The 15,520-nt window shown below is 37.5% G+C and overlaps 1 long non-coding RNA gene across 2 annotated transcripts; it reads right to left on the bottom strand.

Annotated features, from left to right (window-relative positions):
* Positions 1-441: 441 nt before the first annotated feature.
* Positions 442-13,267, bottom strand: LOC139084874 (uncharacterized). 2 transcript variants are annotated; one of them, XR_011542741.1, is made up of 3 exons: positions 13,129-13,267; positions 1,502-1,584; positions 442-658 (listed from the first exon to the last, which is right to left on the bottom strand). It is a non-coding gene; the product is annotated as an uncharacterized lncRNA (long non-coding RNA). The 2 variants fall into 2 exon arrangements; XR_011542742.1 differs by having other exon boundaries at positions 442-626.
* Between the last annotated feature and the right edge of the window lie 2,253 nt (positions 13,268-15,520).

The raw sequence follows: 15,520 nt of genomic DNA, 5'->3' as shown, positions 1-15,520 counted from the left end.
AGTATGCAGGTGTCAAAATGAGAGGAACAGACAGTGAAGACTCCAGAAGAACAATCCCTTCCTCTCTCCTGGGCTAACTTCATTCCCTGGAGTAGAAAGCTCCTGTTGGTCCTTATTACACTTCCTTCTCCTGGAGGCAGACTTTTCTTCATTCAGGTACCTATATCCCACATCCGTCCACCCATGTAGTTCCAGTGGGGACCACCCATCATGGTTCCCCATCCCCTTGACCACAGGAGTGAGCACATGACCCAAGCTGGATCAATTAGACTTCTCCCTTGAAGTTCTCCAAGTCAGAGTCAGGGGAAGAGGCTCAGCTTCGTAATAGCAATGATGATCATGATAATAATAACAGCAGCATTAACAATCAACACTAACTAAATGCCAGTGCTGTGTTGTATATCTCCCTTAATTCACAAAACAGTCTTATGAAGCAGACTCTATTATTAGCTCATTTTATAGATAAGGAATCTGAGGTTCAGAAAGAGTAAGTAATTTGCCCAGAGCGAGGATTCGAATTCAGGCAGTCTGTCTCCAGAAACAGCACTCTTGGGCACCCCAGCATAGTGCTTCTTTCATGGTGAAACTGTGTATGTGAAGCCTGTAGAAGTTGGCAGCCATGTTCCCTGTTGTGTGGGAAAATCACATTAGAGCCAGCCTGCAGAGAAGCAGATATGAAAGATGGAAATAGTAACTTGGAAACATTTGGATCCTTAATTCTGCTTCCATTTGCTCTCTTCCCATCTCTTGGTTAAATGCTTGCATGAGGTAATAAATATTTTCCTAAGATGGTTCAAATGGTCTCTGTTGCTTGCACTCCAAACCACCCTGTAACTTCATCCCCTGAGTTCCATATCAGTCTTTGAATTAAAAACTTCCAGTTCGTGAACTGTTCTTATATACACAATAAACTCTTACTAAATACTACTTATTGATTTTGTGAGTTTAATTTTGCTATTTCTGGATTTTTGTCAGTTTCTGGTGTCAGAAGTGGAATCTAAAGAAGATCCCCTGCCCCAACAACTCTGAGGCCGGTGACCAAATCAAGGTGCCGGTACCTACAGAGCCCTGTGAGCTCACTGCTTTCTCACCAACCATGGAGTTCATAGGTTAAGTCTGTCTTGGATTTGAGCTCTGTTCTTTTTGCATTTTGAGCCCTCTGACTTTATTGTGCATGCTTATATTTTATGTATTGAAGCTTCTGGTTAAGTCACCCTATCCCGTTCAAGAGAGGGCAAAATGTGTGATTCCATTTGTTTTGGAACAGCCGTTGAAAACAGAACCCCTCATAGTTAAGATGTTTTAGGGAATCTAAAGTCAAAGATGGGTTCGACCTGGTCTAAAATTCTTTCTCTACCTCCCTTGAAAATTCCTCCTTCCTAAATGTATGGCCACTATGAACCAGGATTTTGTGCCTTTTTGGGAAATGGTTAAACTTTTGGATAATTTGGAATGATAATGGTCATTTTGGAGAAACTTTAACTTAGATAAGATAGTTCACCTTAAGCGGCACTCTTGAAGAGAGAGGATCCGAAACCTCTCAGAGACAGTGGAATGCGTTCTTTGATTGTTGTGCAGGAGCTCCTAAAAGACAAAATGATTCCAAAGATAGCTTCTCTAAAAGAATGCAAATAAAAAAGGATGCAAATGAAAAATCTTTAGTAAAAATCTTGGTCCATCTGAGCAGGTAACCTTAGTCTATCCACCAGAAATACTATTTGGATCCAGCTGTTCTTTCAGGTTTTGTATTATTGTACCTAAGACATGGCTAAAATTTTAAAATGAAAGCTATAGGATCTCTGCCTTTGTTCATCTATATATTTATGTATATCTATGTATCTGTGTATAGCACGTATATGTGATGTTTTTTAAAAGAGCTCTAATTGGCTTACAGAAAAACAAGCTTATGTGAATTAAGTATTCCTAAAACTCTCAGAAATATAGAAACTAACTCAAATATTTTTCAGGTTCATAAGATCTGGAAAATCTCTGACAAATAAAAGCTACTCTAAGTTGGTTGATTTAATAAAAACAGGCATATCTTCAGAATTGTCAACCTTAAATATAATGCAAACACATAACTTTTTCTACCTGGGTTTACCAGTCAAATAAGCTCACGCTATCTCTATGTTACAAAATTTGTCAAAAAGAAAAATAATTTAAGATGATGGTTAGCTGTTTAATGTCTAATCTAGGCATAATTGCTAAAAACAAGTAATTTAAATGTAAATAAGACAGAAGTTTATACCGAGTTCACTAAATAATGGATATCCATTGACTAGATCATTTCAAAATAAGATAATATACTAAGACATTATTTGCTAAACATAAGTTTATCTACTTCTTGCTCCCTAATTTTTTACAGAAAGACAAAAGATATTTGGATCTATTAATAAGTTTGTCTTTTGCCACCTTAAAAAATATACTGTGAAAAACATATGTCTCTAAAACATTATGTTTTTATAATTATGTATTTATAAATTTGCTAATCTACTACAGGATGCTAATGTATGATAGGCAGTCCACAAATGCCTACCTCCTAGTTTTCACTGGCAAGTAAATATTACTAATAATTAAAATTTATAATTAATATGTAAAAATAAAACTACTAGAAACAATAAAAGTAAAGGGAAACAACTTCGTATACAAAGTATGGGAAGAAAATGGAATATGTTTTTATGGGAGAGTATGCAAGGAATATAGAATGTATTTTAAAGGAAAAAAGAGAATAATTTTGTCCTAAAATAAAATAACTAGTTGTTCCAGAATAGGAAAAAAGAGAGAATAAGACAAAACCTAAATGGATATAGAAAGTAGCAGAAGGTTTGCAGAAGAGAAATTTTATGTTGTGAGATCAAACCTGGCTAAAATTGAACAAATTTATTTATAAGGCTTTTTTAAATGAGCTCAATAAAGTATTGATACAAAACTAGAGTTTAATTTTCTTTCTGTTAAAAATCACAAAATTTCTTAGATTATTGGTCTGCTCTTAGTAAAAAGATTATAAAAGGTTTTTCTTTACCTTTAATGTAATCTTCCTAGGAAACAACGATTCTGTGTCTCATGAAAATATTTCCTGTGCTTCACATTGTCTTTATCAGATCTTTGATTGTTTAGAAAAATTGCCTTTTTAATACTAAAAGACCTAAGGGTTTTTTTTAATGACTATGTAACTTTCTGTATTTGCCTTTCAAATTTCTTAATAGTCACTTTGGTTGAATGAATAATTAAGCATTGTTTCACAGTGACTCCTGTTCCTATTTGAGAAAGTGTTTTAAATCTTTTGACATTTTCGACAAACTTCCTGAAATCAAATTCTGAAGTCTTTTTGACCTTGAACTAACTTTAGGTTTTCCCAGAGGGCTCTTGGAAGAGCTCAAAAGATGTGTGGGGCTGCTCCGGTGGTGCAGCAGTTAAGTGCACACGTTCCACTTCGGCAGCCCGGGGTTCACTGGTTCGGATCCCAGGTGGGGACATGGCACTGCTTGGCAAGCCATGCAGTAGTAGGCATCCCACATATAAAGTGGAGAAAGATGGTCACAGATGTTAGCTCAGGGCCAGTCTTCCTCAGCGAAAAAAAAAAAAGAGGAAGATTGGCAGCAGATGTTAGCTCAGGGCTAATCTTCCTCAAAAAAAAAAGATGTGTTCTCTCTCATTATAAAAAGAGAAATGTTATCTTATTTAGGCTTATTTGACATGTTAAATTGCATGGGAAACAGTGTCAAATAAAATGTAATGTTTAATCTTCTTAGATTGTATCTATATGAGTATATATTATTAATATATGTAATTCAGAAATGTATGGAATTCCCAAAGATCTGTTAAGTCCTAGTATAATTATCAGTCATAATTCTAACTATTAACCTATTGTATATCACAAAAATAACCAAATGTACCGGTCAACTGCATCATTTTTTCAGTAAACTCTCCCCAGATCCTTAACCATGACTGCTTTTAAGTCTTTTGCCCTTCAGAGACACTTATTGCTTTACTCTTGATTCTTCCCTGAAAGTATTTACAATCAACTACAGGCATAAATGCTTCATCTTCAAAGAAATTCATGGAAATGGCCCTGACAGGTACTCTAGAATACAGGTTTCTAATAACTTTAAGATCATCACACTGAACTGAGTAAGAATTTCTAAGATTCTAGGGGCCGGCCCGGTGGTGCAGCAGTTAAGTTTGCATGCTCCGCTTCAGTGTCCCAGGGTTCACCGGTTCGGATCCTGGGTGTGGACATGGCATCACTTGGCAAGCCATGCTGTGGCGGGCATCCCACATATAAAGTAGAGGAAGATGGGCACAGATGTTAGCTCAGGGCTAGTCTTCCTCAGCAAAAAGAGGAGGATTGGCAGCAGTTAGCTCAGGGCTAATCTTCCTCAGAAAAAAAAATAACAATTTCTGAAATTCTAAGGGAAAACTGATTCATAAAACTGCTAACCCAAAACCAAGCAAAACAAGAATTACTTGGGAATGAATGAACTGATGAAGATTACTCTAACTTTTATGACTTCGTTTAAAACATTACTGGTTATTTAACGTTTCCCAGAATTAAAGTACTCCTTTTCATCCTTTCTTCTAAACTAGCTATAACTCACAGCAATTTGGTAAAATATATTTTTGTAAACAAAAGTTGAAGCATTTACCTTTTTCTCCCTACCTAATCCCTCCAGAATTCCAAAACTCTTGTTAAATATTCTTATTTTTCATGACAATATGTGTATTTACGTAAGTGCAATAAGAATCTGTAGTCCTTGTGACAGAACACAACTGGACAAGTCCGTAGCTTGGCTTGTTAGTCTAAAGAAACTTTTAAATGTCTAATCTGAGATTCCCTATTACCAGACAATTTTAAAGAATTAAGATTGACTTTATGGAACCAACAAAGCCCCTTGAATATTACCAAAGATTTAACTGGATCGTCCTATTTGAGAATGTGCATAGAATCACAATTCTTACTGCAATTGGTAAATAATCAAGCCAAGTTTAGTAAGACTAGACTTATTTTACAAACAAATTAGTTTCTCTGTAATTATCCTTGATAAAAATGAGATGAGTAAAAAGAACTATATTTCCATAGAAAACCACAGTGTTTGTTATCAGATTCCAGTCCTGTTAATTGTCTTTGATATTTTGTCATCTACTTGTAAACTTCAGGGAAACCACCACAACAGACCGTGTATGGACAAGCTTCATGCCTGTTGCTGTGTGGGCCACTCAAGAGAGTTCACCAGAACACCTGATGACATTATCGAAGACAGTCTACTGGAAACCAGGAAAATCCATCAGATGGAAACTACCATCCTCATTCCACCATTTAAAGATGCTTCTAACTGAAATCTAGAAATTTTCTCAACTGGCTGTTCTCCAAACTCAGAAACTGAGTTCATAATTTGCTCAAACTATTAACCTTTGTTTTCCTTTTGTCTCAATAGAAATGCCTCTTATTAAGTTACCTAATTGCTCGCATCACATAGAGGCCTAACTTAGGAGAAAGCTCACTTACAACATTGCCTCCTGAAATAAAACATCCTCCTGTTCATCCTAACTAATCATGAGGATAAGTCATCCTAAGTAATCCATGTCCTAACTAATCATAAGGATATGTGATTGCTAATACGTCATGTTGTGCCTGTGAAAATAACTTAGAAAAAAACCTGAAACCCAACTACACATTATCCAAAACAATGTAGATTGACTTAGAAAGGTAAAACCTGAATCTGATTATAACCACATAATTTGTTTAATTGGTTAAATCTTGGATCCTCGGAATCTCTGCTCTGGGGAATTTTTCAATCCTTGGTCGTTAATTCTCCTTATAGTCATCATATTAATCTCGCTTGTGTATTGTATTCTCGCAAGGGTTTTAAATGCCTTTCAGCAGTCGCTCACACATCAAACGAGATCCATCGGGATTAGACAACTAGAAGAATTCAATGATCTGACTGCTCTTGTCCGTAATGACAATGCAACTATTGGTAACAGTCACTACATGACGCCTTGACGACTCAACTAGCAGAAAGAGCAAATATGTGATTCTTCAGCCTGACTACCTCAACAGCGGTAACCAAGAGAGCACTATACTAGTTGGTCATACTCTCAGTTTGCTGACAGAATGACTAAAAGGAGGGAATTGTTAAAGTTAAATACAAAATGGAGACCGGACTTGAAAATTCCTTGAACAGACAAAACCATTTAAGCCACATAAGTGAAACTTAATTTAGCTTATTTTGCAAAACAAGCAAAACAACTTGGGCCACTTCTTGTAAACGCTTGATAATCCTAAAAGACACTTAAGTCATTTCTCCATCTTTGGAATTTTTATTCCAAAAATAATAGAAGACAATCACTTTTAACTAATCCCTTGCCATCAGTAAACCCTCACCGCAATCCTTGTGAAGGTTAAACAACTTCCTCAGTTTCACTTTATCAGCCATCCTGTAACGTCATGCCCCCAGCTCCATATCAGTCTTTGAATTTAAAAGTTCTCAGTTTGCAAACTGTTCTTATATGGCCGATAAACTATTACTGAATACTATTTATTGATTTGGTGGGTCTGATTTTTCTATTTCTGGATTTTTGACACCTGTCAATCTCATTCGTCTCCTTGTTTGGACATCCCCACCATGACTCTCAAATCTGTGCCTCTGCCCTGGCCCCTCTCCAATCCTGGTTTCACAATGGCCCTGAAGACAGCTTCACCAGCGTGCTCCATCAGCACTTCAAATTCAAAATGCCCCAAACAACACCTGGATAGTCATTCGAAAGATAGAACACTGGACTCATCCCTCGTACCATACACCAGAATAAACTCCAAATGGATGAGAGATCTATATCTAAAAGGTGAACTCGTGTAAGTATGAGGATAAAGAGAAAGATGTGCAAGACTGAAAATACGTACCATTTAGTAGGAAAAGTCTGTAACAGTAAACCCTCAGCCACATTCTGGCTAAACTATTAAACTTAGAAAATAAAAAATATATGTATTTTTCACATTCAGGACAAAAAGAAATGCACTTACAAGGAGAAAAATAAGGTCGGTTTCAGATATCCTTCCAGCAGCAATCAGTGCCAGAACAAAGGAGACACGTCTACAAGGAAAAGAGAGTATGATCCAAGTGGATTCTACCCAGCCAGGCTGGAGCTTAAGTATAAAGGCAAGAGCTCACATTTCCAGACATGAAAGGACTCAGAAAACACAGCATCCATGAGCCCTTTTGAAAAATCTACCTGATGATGAAATCTTGCTCACTAAAGGATGAATTGAAATAAAGAGCCCTGTCATTTTGAAGCCATAGAAATGGGCTTGGTGGGGAGCACAGAGTCCACTTAGATATAGGAATGCTATTAAACATCCAAAATAATTTTGCTCGAAGAATGCAAATGTAAACTCTGACAAAGTTAAAAAATATAAGCATCAAAATTGAGAAGAAAGAGAGGGCAGAATAGAGGGTATATCTAGGGGTTAATCCCTTATCTATACTAGCAAGTAATTGATCAGTCCTGTCTATATGGAAACTCACATTTAAAAAAAACCCCACAAGAATTCCAACTTCTTAAATTCCCTTAAATTTACTGGCATCTTTTAGGAACTTATTTCTCTTATAGAGAAGAAACAATTATCTAAAGTAGTTTGATCTAGGCATTTGTTTCTGTTAAATTCATTTAAAATGAAATGCAGTATTTATTTTAAAAAATATATCACATACAGAATGATACCATCCTTATATAATTGTCTTCATATCTTTTAGTGTTTCTCTCTCTGTCTCCCTGCCTCTCTCGTTCTCTTTCTCTAGATCCTTCTTTATATATATGTATAGAGAGCTGTCTGGAATGATGTCAACTACATGTTATCATCAGTTATTTTTAGGTAGTAGAATTTATGGTAATTTGTTGCTTTTTTGGTCATACTTTCCTGTATTTCTTTAATTTTTTAATAATCAGCATGTGTAGTTTATATTAAAATAATGACATACTTAAAGAAAATAAAGGGATAGAGAAAGGTACCAAACAGATATGCTCAGAAGGAAAGCAGGTAGAGATACTAACATCAGACTAAGTGGAATTTAAAGTCAAAAGCACTAATCAGAGAGTGACATCAGCATCATGGCAGCGTGAGCTCTTCCTTTAGTCTCTCCCACTCAGATACAATGAAAAGATATTCATAAACCAACAGAGGAGATTCACACAACACAACAGATGTCTGAGAGATCCACACAGCCCTATGTCTGAAGGTGGGGGTGCTGGATCCCCCAGGAGGCAGTAGAAGGAGATAAGTTGATCGCCTCTCTCTCCCCAATGGCAGCAATCTAGGGCACAGGACCTTGCATGGCAGCCAGTGCACAACTCTGAGAGAAGTGAGGAAAAGCAGCCCTCTGCAGGAATGCTTACACTCTCAGAGTTTCCTCCCAGCCCATAGTAATGCTCCACACTGAGGCAGCTAAGCAGTTGTGGGGGTGTCCCTACCAAGCCAAGCAGCTCAGGTGGGCAGAGAGCGAGTGCAGAGTGGGAGTGCCCCCTACAAAAGAAAGCACCCCTTCTCTCCTCCTACCTGGTGCACCAGCTCGGCCAGTTGCCAGAGAAGGGGGTCTCCACCAGATATCACAAAAGAGACCCAAACTATAAAAAACCAAACAGAAGTGTTGGTGATGAAGAACACAATAAATGAGATAAAGAAAAATCTGGAGTCCTTAAGAAACAGAGCTGATATTATGGAGGACAGAGCAGGTTAGCAAACAATTTTAACATTAAAGATAAAGGGAAGGAAAGTATCAAAAATAACTATAATCACTTCATTTTAATCACAAACTCACAACTCAAAACAGAATAAGTTGTGACAACTTAGTGAAGAAGAAAGGGATGGAACCTACGTAGACTAAGGAAATAAGAGCTATCAGAAAATGGACTGTCCCATCTACAAGATCTTTTATACAAACCTAATGGTAACTACTAAACTAAAAATCAGAACAGAGACAGAAATGATAAATAAAGAGAATACTGAGAAAACCATCATAGAGAACCACCAAACTGAATTGGCAGTCAGAAATACACGGGATGAGAAACAAATGAAATACAGAACAATCAGAAAACCAGTGACAAAATGGCAATATTGAGTCCTCATATATCAATAATCACTCTAAATATAAATAGATTGAATTCTCCAATCAAAAAACACAGAGTGGCTGGATGGGTTAAAAAACAAGAACCAACAATACACTGCCTCCAGGAAACACATTTCAGCTCTAAAGACAAACCCAGGCTCAGAGTGAAGGGATGGAAGACAATACTCCAAGCTAACGGCAAGTAAAAGAAAGCAGGTGTTGCCATACTTATATCACACAAAGCAGACTTCAAGATAAAACAGATAATAAGAGACAAAGAAGGGCAGTATATAACGATAAAAGGGACACTCCCCCCAAGAAGACATAACACTTATAAACATATGTGGACCCAACGCAGGAGCACCAAAGTACATAAAGCAACTATTAGCAAACCTAAAAGAAGATATTAACAACAACACAATAATAGCTGGGGACCTTAACACCCCACTTACCTCAGTGGATAGACCATCCAGCCAGAAAGTCAAGAAGGAAATAGTGGATTTAAGTGAAAAACTAAACTAGATGGACTTAATGGACATATATAGAACACTCCATCCAAAAACAGAAGAATACACGTCCTTCTCAAGTGTACATGGAGCATTCTCAAGGATAGACCATATATTGGGAAACAAGACAAGCCTCAATACATTTAAGAAGACTGAAATCATGTCAAGTATCTTTTCTGACCATAATGCTATGAAACTGTTACGACCTCAATAAAATTTTTAAAAAGCATTAATCAGAGTTATGAGAGTCATTATACTATGGTAAAAGGTACAGTTTGAAGCAAATATAACAGTTATAAATTTTGAGATTTCAAACAGTATAGTTACAAGAAACATGAAAAAAAAAACCTACTAAAAATACAAGGACTTAATTTAAAGCACACTTACACACCATAGTGAAATACTTTAATATACCTACTTCTGAAGTTTACGTACCTAGGAAAACAAAAATAAGTGACATAGAGAATCTGAATATGACAATCGACAAGCTTGATTTAGTACGTTCACAGAATTCAGTGTCCTGCTAGTGAAAAACAAACATTATTTTATTTTGCCCTCAGAATCTTTATAAAAGTTGATCATATATTTGGCTCTGCAGAAAACCTCAATAAATTACAAAATGTGGAGAGCTACAAACCAAATTCCCTGAGTATAGGGCAATAAAATTTTAAAAATATATGATAAAAACACACCCGAAAAAGTCATGAGTATTGAGAATTAAGAAACACTCTCCTAAATACCTCTTGCATCAGAGGAATTCAAATTTAAAATGTCTAGAAAATCATGAAAAGGAGATATATATGAATGGATGAATAATTGAGAGAAATGAGGGGAGGAGGGAAGAAGAATTAACCTAACTAAATATGTTGTGATAATTTAAAGAGCCAGCAGCTGCATGCCAATTAATAAAACCACACCATGAGTCAGCAGCTCTAGATTGTGGTCCAACCTTTGGTGTCATCCTGGTGTCAAAATTGACTATAGGGGAGCCATTTTAAATGGAATCAGATGTCTTTTAGTAAACGTGTCTTTTGCCACATGAAAAAAAATTTTTATGCTATGAGGAAAGGATGTTCTCAGTGTAAGGAATGGAGATTTTTTTTGTTTAGCAAGTAAATTGGTCCTAAAGTAAAATTGGTTATGAGAAAGAAGAAAGAACAAATTCTGAAAGTAAGAAAATTATAGAAGTTTTATGGAAGAGGAACCCTGAGAAAAGAGTTTGGGGCATGGTCAAGTTGGCAAAATTGAAATGAATTTAACTAAGTAAATGAGTTTTAATACCAAGAGTAAGCTGATGCAAAATTAGAATTTGGTTTTCTCTCTCTTAAAGAGATAGTTTTCTTGGACTTTTAGTCTGCTCTTGATAAAGAGATTATGAAAGTTTTTTCTTTACTTCTGAGTAAGTCCACCTGAAAGGCAGGGATTCTATGTTTTGTCAAAATAATTTCCTATGTTCAAAAACCTGAGGTCTCAGGGAGCGGTTCGGTAGAATAGTGGTTGGGTTCACACGGTCCACTTTGGCAGCCTGGGGGTCACAGGTTCGGATCCCAGGTGCAGACCTGCACACCGCTCATCAAGCTTTCTGTTGTGGCATCCCATATACAGAGTGGAGAAGAGTTGGCACAGATGTTGGCTCAGGGACCTTCTTCCTCAAGCAAAAAAAAAAAAAATAGGAAAGTTGGCAACACATGTTAGCTCATGGCCAACCTTCCTCACACAAAAACAAAAACAAAAGAACACCTAAGGTCTCTCTACTAAGACAAGTAAGGGTTTTTAAAAACTGTTTAACTCTCTATGTTTGCCTTTAATATCTTCTGTTGTTGTCACTTTGGTTAAATGGATAACTAAGCATTGTTTAGCAGTGACCTATGATCCTATTTGACCAAGAGTTTTAAACTTTTTGATATTTTTAACAAACATACCAAAAATTTAAATCCTAAATAAAGTCTTTTTTTTTCACCTGAAAGTAACTTTGAGAGTTTCCAGAGGGCCCCTGGGAAGAATTTATTCTCTCTTCTTAGAAAAATATTAAACGAATTAGGTTTATTTGGTATGTTAAATTGCATGGGAAGCATTCTAACCTCCTTTATAGACATCCTTGTATGTAAATATGTTATTAATATAAATGTTCTAAAAATTACATGAAATTCCTAGAAATCTGATATGTCTTGGCATAATGTTATCAGTCATAATACTAGTCATTATCTTAAAACGTTGTATGTCACAGAAATAACCAAATTTCCTTGTCAATTGCCTTGTAACCAGATCTTTATCCACGTCACTTTAAGTCTTTCAACATTTACAGCTATTGTTTTACTCTGATGCTTTTGCAAATATGTTTCATCTTCAGAGAAATTCATGGAAAGGACTCTGATGCTTACTGTAGAGTACAGGTTTCTAATAAACCTTTAGTTCATAAAGCTGAACTGAGTAAGAAATTACAGAACTACAATGGAGAGAGTGATGGCTTCATAAAACTGCTAACAAAAGATTAGGAACAAATATTAATTATATGGAACTCCATGAACTGAGGAGGATGCTGTAATGTTTTGTTTCTCCAGATTTAAAGAAACCTTTTCTCTTAAGCTATCAACAATTTGGGGGGCCAGCCCCGTGGCTGAGTGGTTAAGTTCACTCTCTCTGCTTCAGTGGCCCAGGGTTTCACTGGTTCGGATCCTGGGAGCGGACATGGCACTGCTCATCAGGCCACGCTGAGGCGGCGTCCCACATAGCACATCCAGAAAGACCTACAACTAGAATATACAACTATGTACTGCGGGCCTTCGAGGAGAAGAAGAAGAAAAAGAAGATTGGCAACTGATGTTAGCTCAGGTGCCAATCTTTAAAAAAAAACAAAAAAGCAAAATCAAAAAAACAATTTGGTAAGATACACCGTTGTGAATAAAGATGAAACATTTATTTTTCTCCCTATCTGATCCCTCTAAAATCCAGGAACTCTTAGTGAGTATTCTTATTTTCATTTAATCAGGCCAAATTTTTTATAAAGACAAATTCATTCTACTGTGATTACCTTTGGGAAAAAATTGAGGGTACTTGTGGAGAAAAAAGTTATGTTTGCACATTTGTAGAAGATACTAGATTCTAGTCTCATGCTGATAACCAGCTACTGTAATTCCCTAATGTCTCATACTCAACATCATCAACAGATAAGGAAGCTTTCTTGGATTCCACTTGAAAGGATCCTGTTGACCACAGTCTAGAGCCTGGTGAGTGGATATTCTGGAAGCATCATCAGAGGAAGGCAGCCCTCAAGCCTCATTGGAAAAGGCCTTAACAAGCGCTCCTAACCACTGACATTGCTGCAGAACTAAAAGGCATTTAACCTCGGAGATACAGCTCACAGCTAAAGAAGGCTCCACCTGACATGTGGTCCTGTGCAAACGCTGGGGACCTCCAAATCCAATTGACTAGGAAGAGAAGCAGCCGACATCTGAGACACACAGCTTTCCACAGATGGCCAGACCAGGCCTCTACATCTTTTAATCGCTGTTGCTTCTTACCTTATTTTCTCCTTTTCTTTGTTGGAAAGTTAGCACTTTTATCTGCATCTCCCAATCTATTGCAAAAGGGGTAAATTTTTCTGACTGGTTGTTTTGCCCTCAGAAGCCTCATTCCGTACGCGAATCTAGAAATTCTTAGTACATTTAATTACCAATATCTCTTCCATTCCTGCCCTAATTCCTTGTGCTAAGCATCTAGAACTCCTTGCAGAACCAATCAAATCCTTGGTTTAGTTGATTTCATCGTAATGATTCCATGATTTGTGCTCCCTTAGGGTATATTTTCACTTGTTCTTGGCAGAAAGACCTATGGGAACACACTGTTTAAATCAAAGGTCATTACGCAATTGGATTATTGCTTACACCTACTTCATTATATGATCAATCAGAAACTCAGTACTGGGCATCAGCTTTGAATCTGCTTCGGAGACTAAAATGTGAAACTAGTTGCACACACTGTCAAGGGTGTTCAATGCCTGGTGGGATCAACCCCAGCGAAGCTACTGGATTTGGAAAAATTATTTTTTTCCTTGGGTAGGTACTGCCATGAGTGAATATATGATCAGAAATTTACCTAAAACCCTGGGGATTATTTCTAAATCTGCCACTAAAGCAATAGCTGCCCAAGAAAAATCTTTGGATTCCCTTGCACGAGTTATGTTAGATAATAGGATTGCCCTTGATTACCTCCTAGCTGAACAAGATGAAGTTGTTCTGTGGTAAACGCCTCTTGTTGTACTTGGGTAAACACCTCTGGCAAAGTAAAAACTGAACTAGACAAAATCTGAGCACAGGCCAACTCGTAAAATGTTGTGCCCGCTGACATCCCATAGTCCTTTGATCTCTTTAGCTGGCTATCCTTAGGAATGGCCGCCTGGTTCAGATCTATTCTCCAATTCAGATGTAGCATTTTGTTTATTATTATAGGAATTCTTGCTATTGTAAAACTTTATCTCTTCTGCATAGCTCGCTGCTATAAAAACACCACTTGGATAATGGCCATTCAGTGCTTTGAAATGATTGCTAAGGATTCTAAGCCTTCAGTTGAGAAACTTCAAGCAACTACAGACAGTGTTTGCCTTTAAAGGAACTTGACAGGAAGGCTTTGCTCTGCTCTGACACTCTTGTTGCTCAAACGTGGCCAATGGCTCCTGAGGAAGCCACTTTCCCTCCTACGTGGGACACAGCATATGAGGAGTGAGCCTTTCTGGTGAAGAGGGACGATGCTCGAATGGCTGATCAGCAATGCTTTCCAATAGTCCATCAGCAATGCTTTCAAATGGTTGATCAGCAATCCTTTCAAAGAAAGATCTAGATCCAAAGAAGGAAATGTCAAAATTGACTATAGTGGAGCAATTTTAAATGGAGTCAGAGCTGCCTTTCCAGAGGAACTGCCTTGCCGTCTTAAACCTTGGAGTGAGCCAAATCTTTGGACTGGGCCGAAACGGCAATTCTTTTACACGCCCTTGTTTGACAAGTCAGCAGGTGAATGGACATCCTGATTATGGACTTTCTAAAGATAGAATCAATGGTCAATCAATGTTTAGCCAAGGCTAGCTCTCTGTCTCCAACTCCGATTAAAATCCCTTGTAATATAACCTCCCTTCCTCGTCTTTAAAGCCCCTGACTTTTACTCTCTAACAGGACACTATCTGGATTTCCACCTGAATCTGATCTCCCCGAATTACAATTCTTGAGACGCCAAGTAAACTATTTGCTTCTCTTGCAGTTTATGCCTCTTATTCATCGACACTGGCAAGACATTTCTTCCTCTGGTCCTCACACTTCCATCTCCAAATGAGAGATTCTACAACATGATCTCTAGGATCTCTTCTGCTCTATTTCATTTGGTTCAAACAACATCTTTTAAACATTCCAATCAGTTACCCGTATTGACATATTGGGAGATTTGACATGAGAATCCAAACTCTGCCTTTCTTTAAAAACCACAGGCTTAGGCGACACTCCTGGCTCTGTGTTAAGGCTGCTGCTCTGGAAGGGGTGCATTCTCCAGCTCCCCAGAGTCCCCATCCACCAGCTTCATCGTTGTCTGCCTGGTCCCATCGCTTTGAGGTTTTCAACCCTTGAGCAGAAGAAAGAGCTGTAGAATATCAGTTGTCACCATCTCCAGAGAAAACCTGAGACTCACTTTTTGGTTTTTTTCCTTTTTAGTCTTCCCCTTAAAGTGACTATTGGGCTCAGGCAGAGCAAAACCTAGATCTGATCTTCTAAAGTAAATTCTCATTTTTGTTCTTCATAAAAATTTCCATCCAGACACAATTTAAACAAGCCAAACCGTTTCCAAGAAAACAGGATGAAAAGCTGGAGAAACTGTCCCCACCCCCAGATGTACAAGTGCTTGTTACAGGCACCAAACCGCTCCTTGTCGTCT

Source organism: Equus przewalskii, chromosome 7, assembly GCF_037783145.1.
Source record: "Equus przewalskii isolate Varuska chromosome 7, EquPr2, whole genome shotgun sequence".
Lineage (NCBI taxonomy): Eukaryota > Metazoa > Chordata > Mammalia > Perissodactyla > Equidae > Equus > Equus przewalskii.
This window is presented reverse-complemented; position numbering and strand designations above follow the sequence as displayed.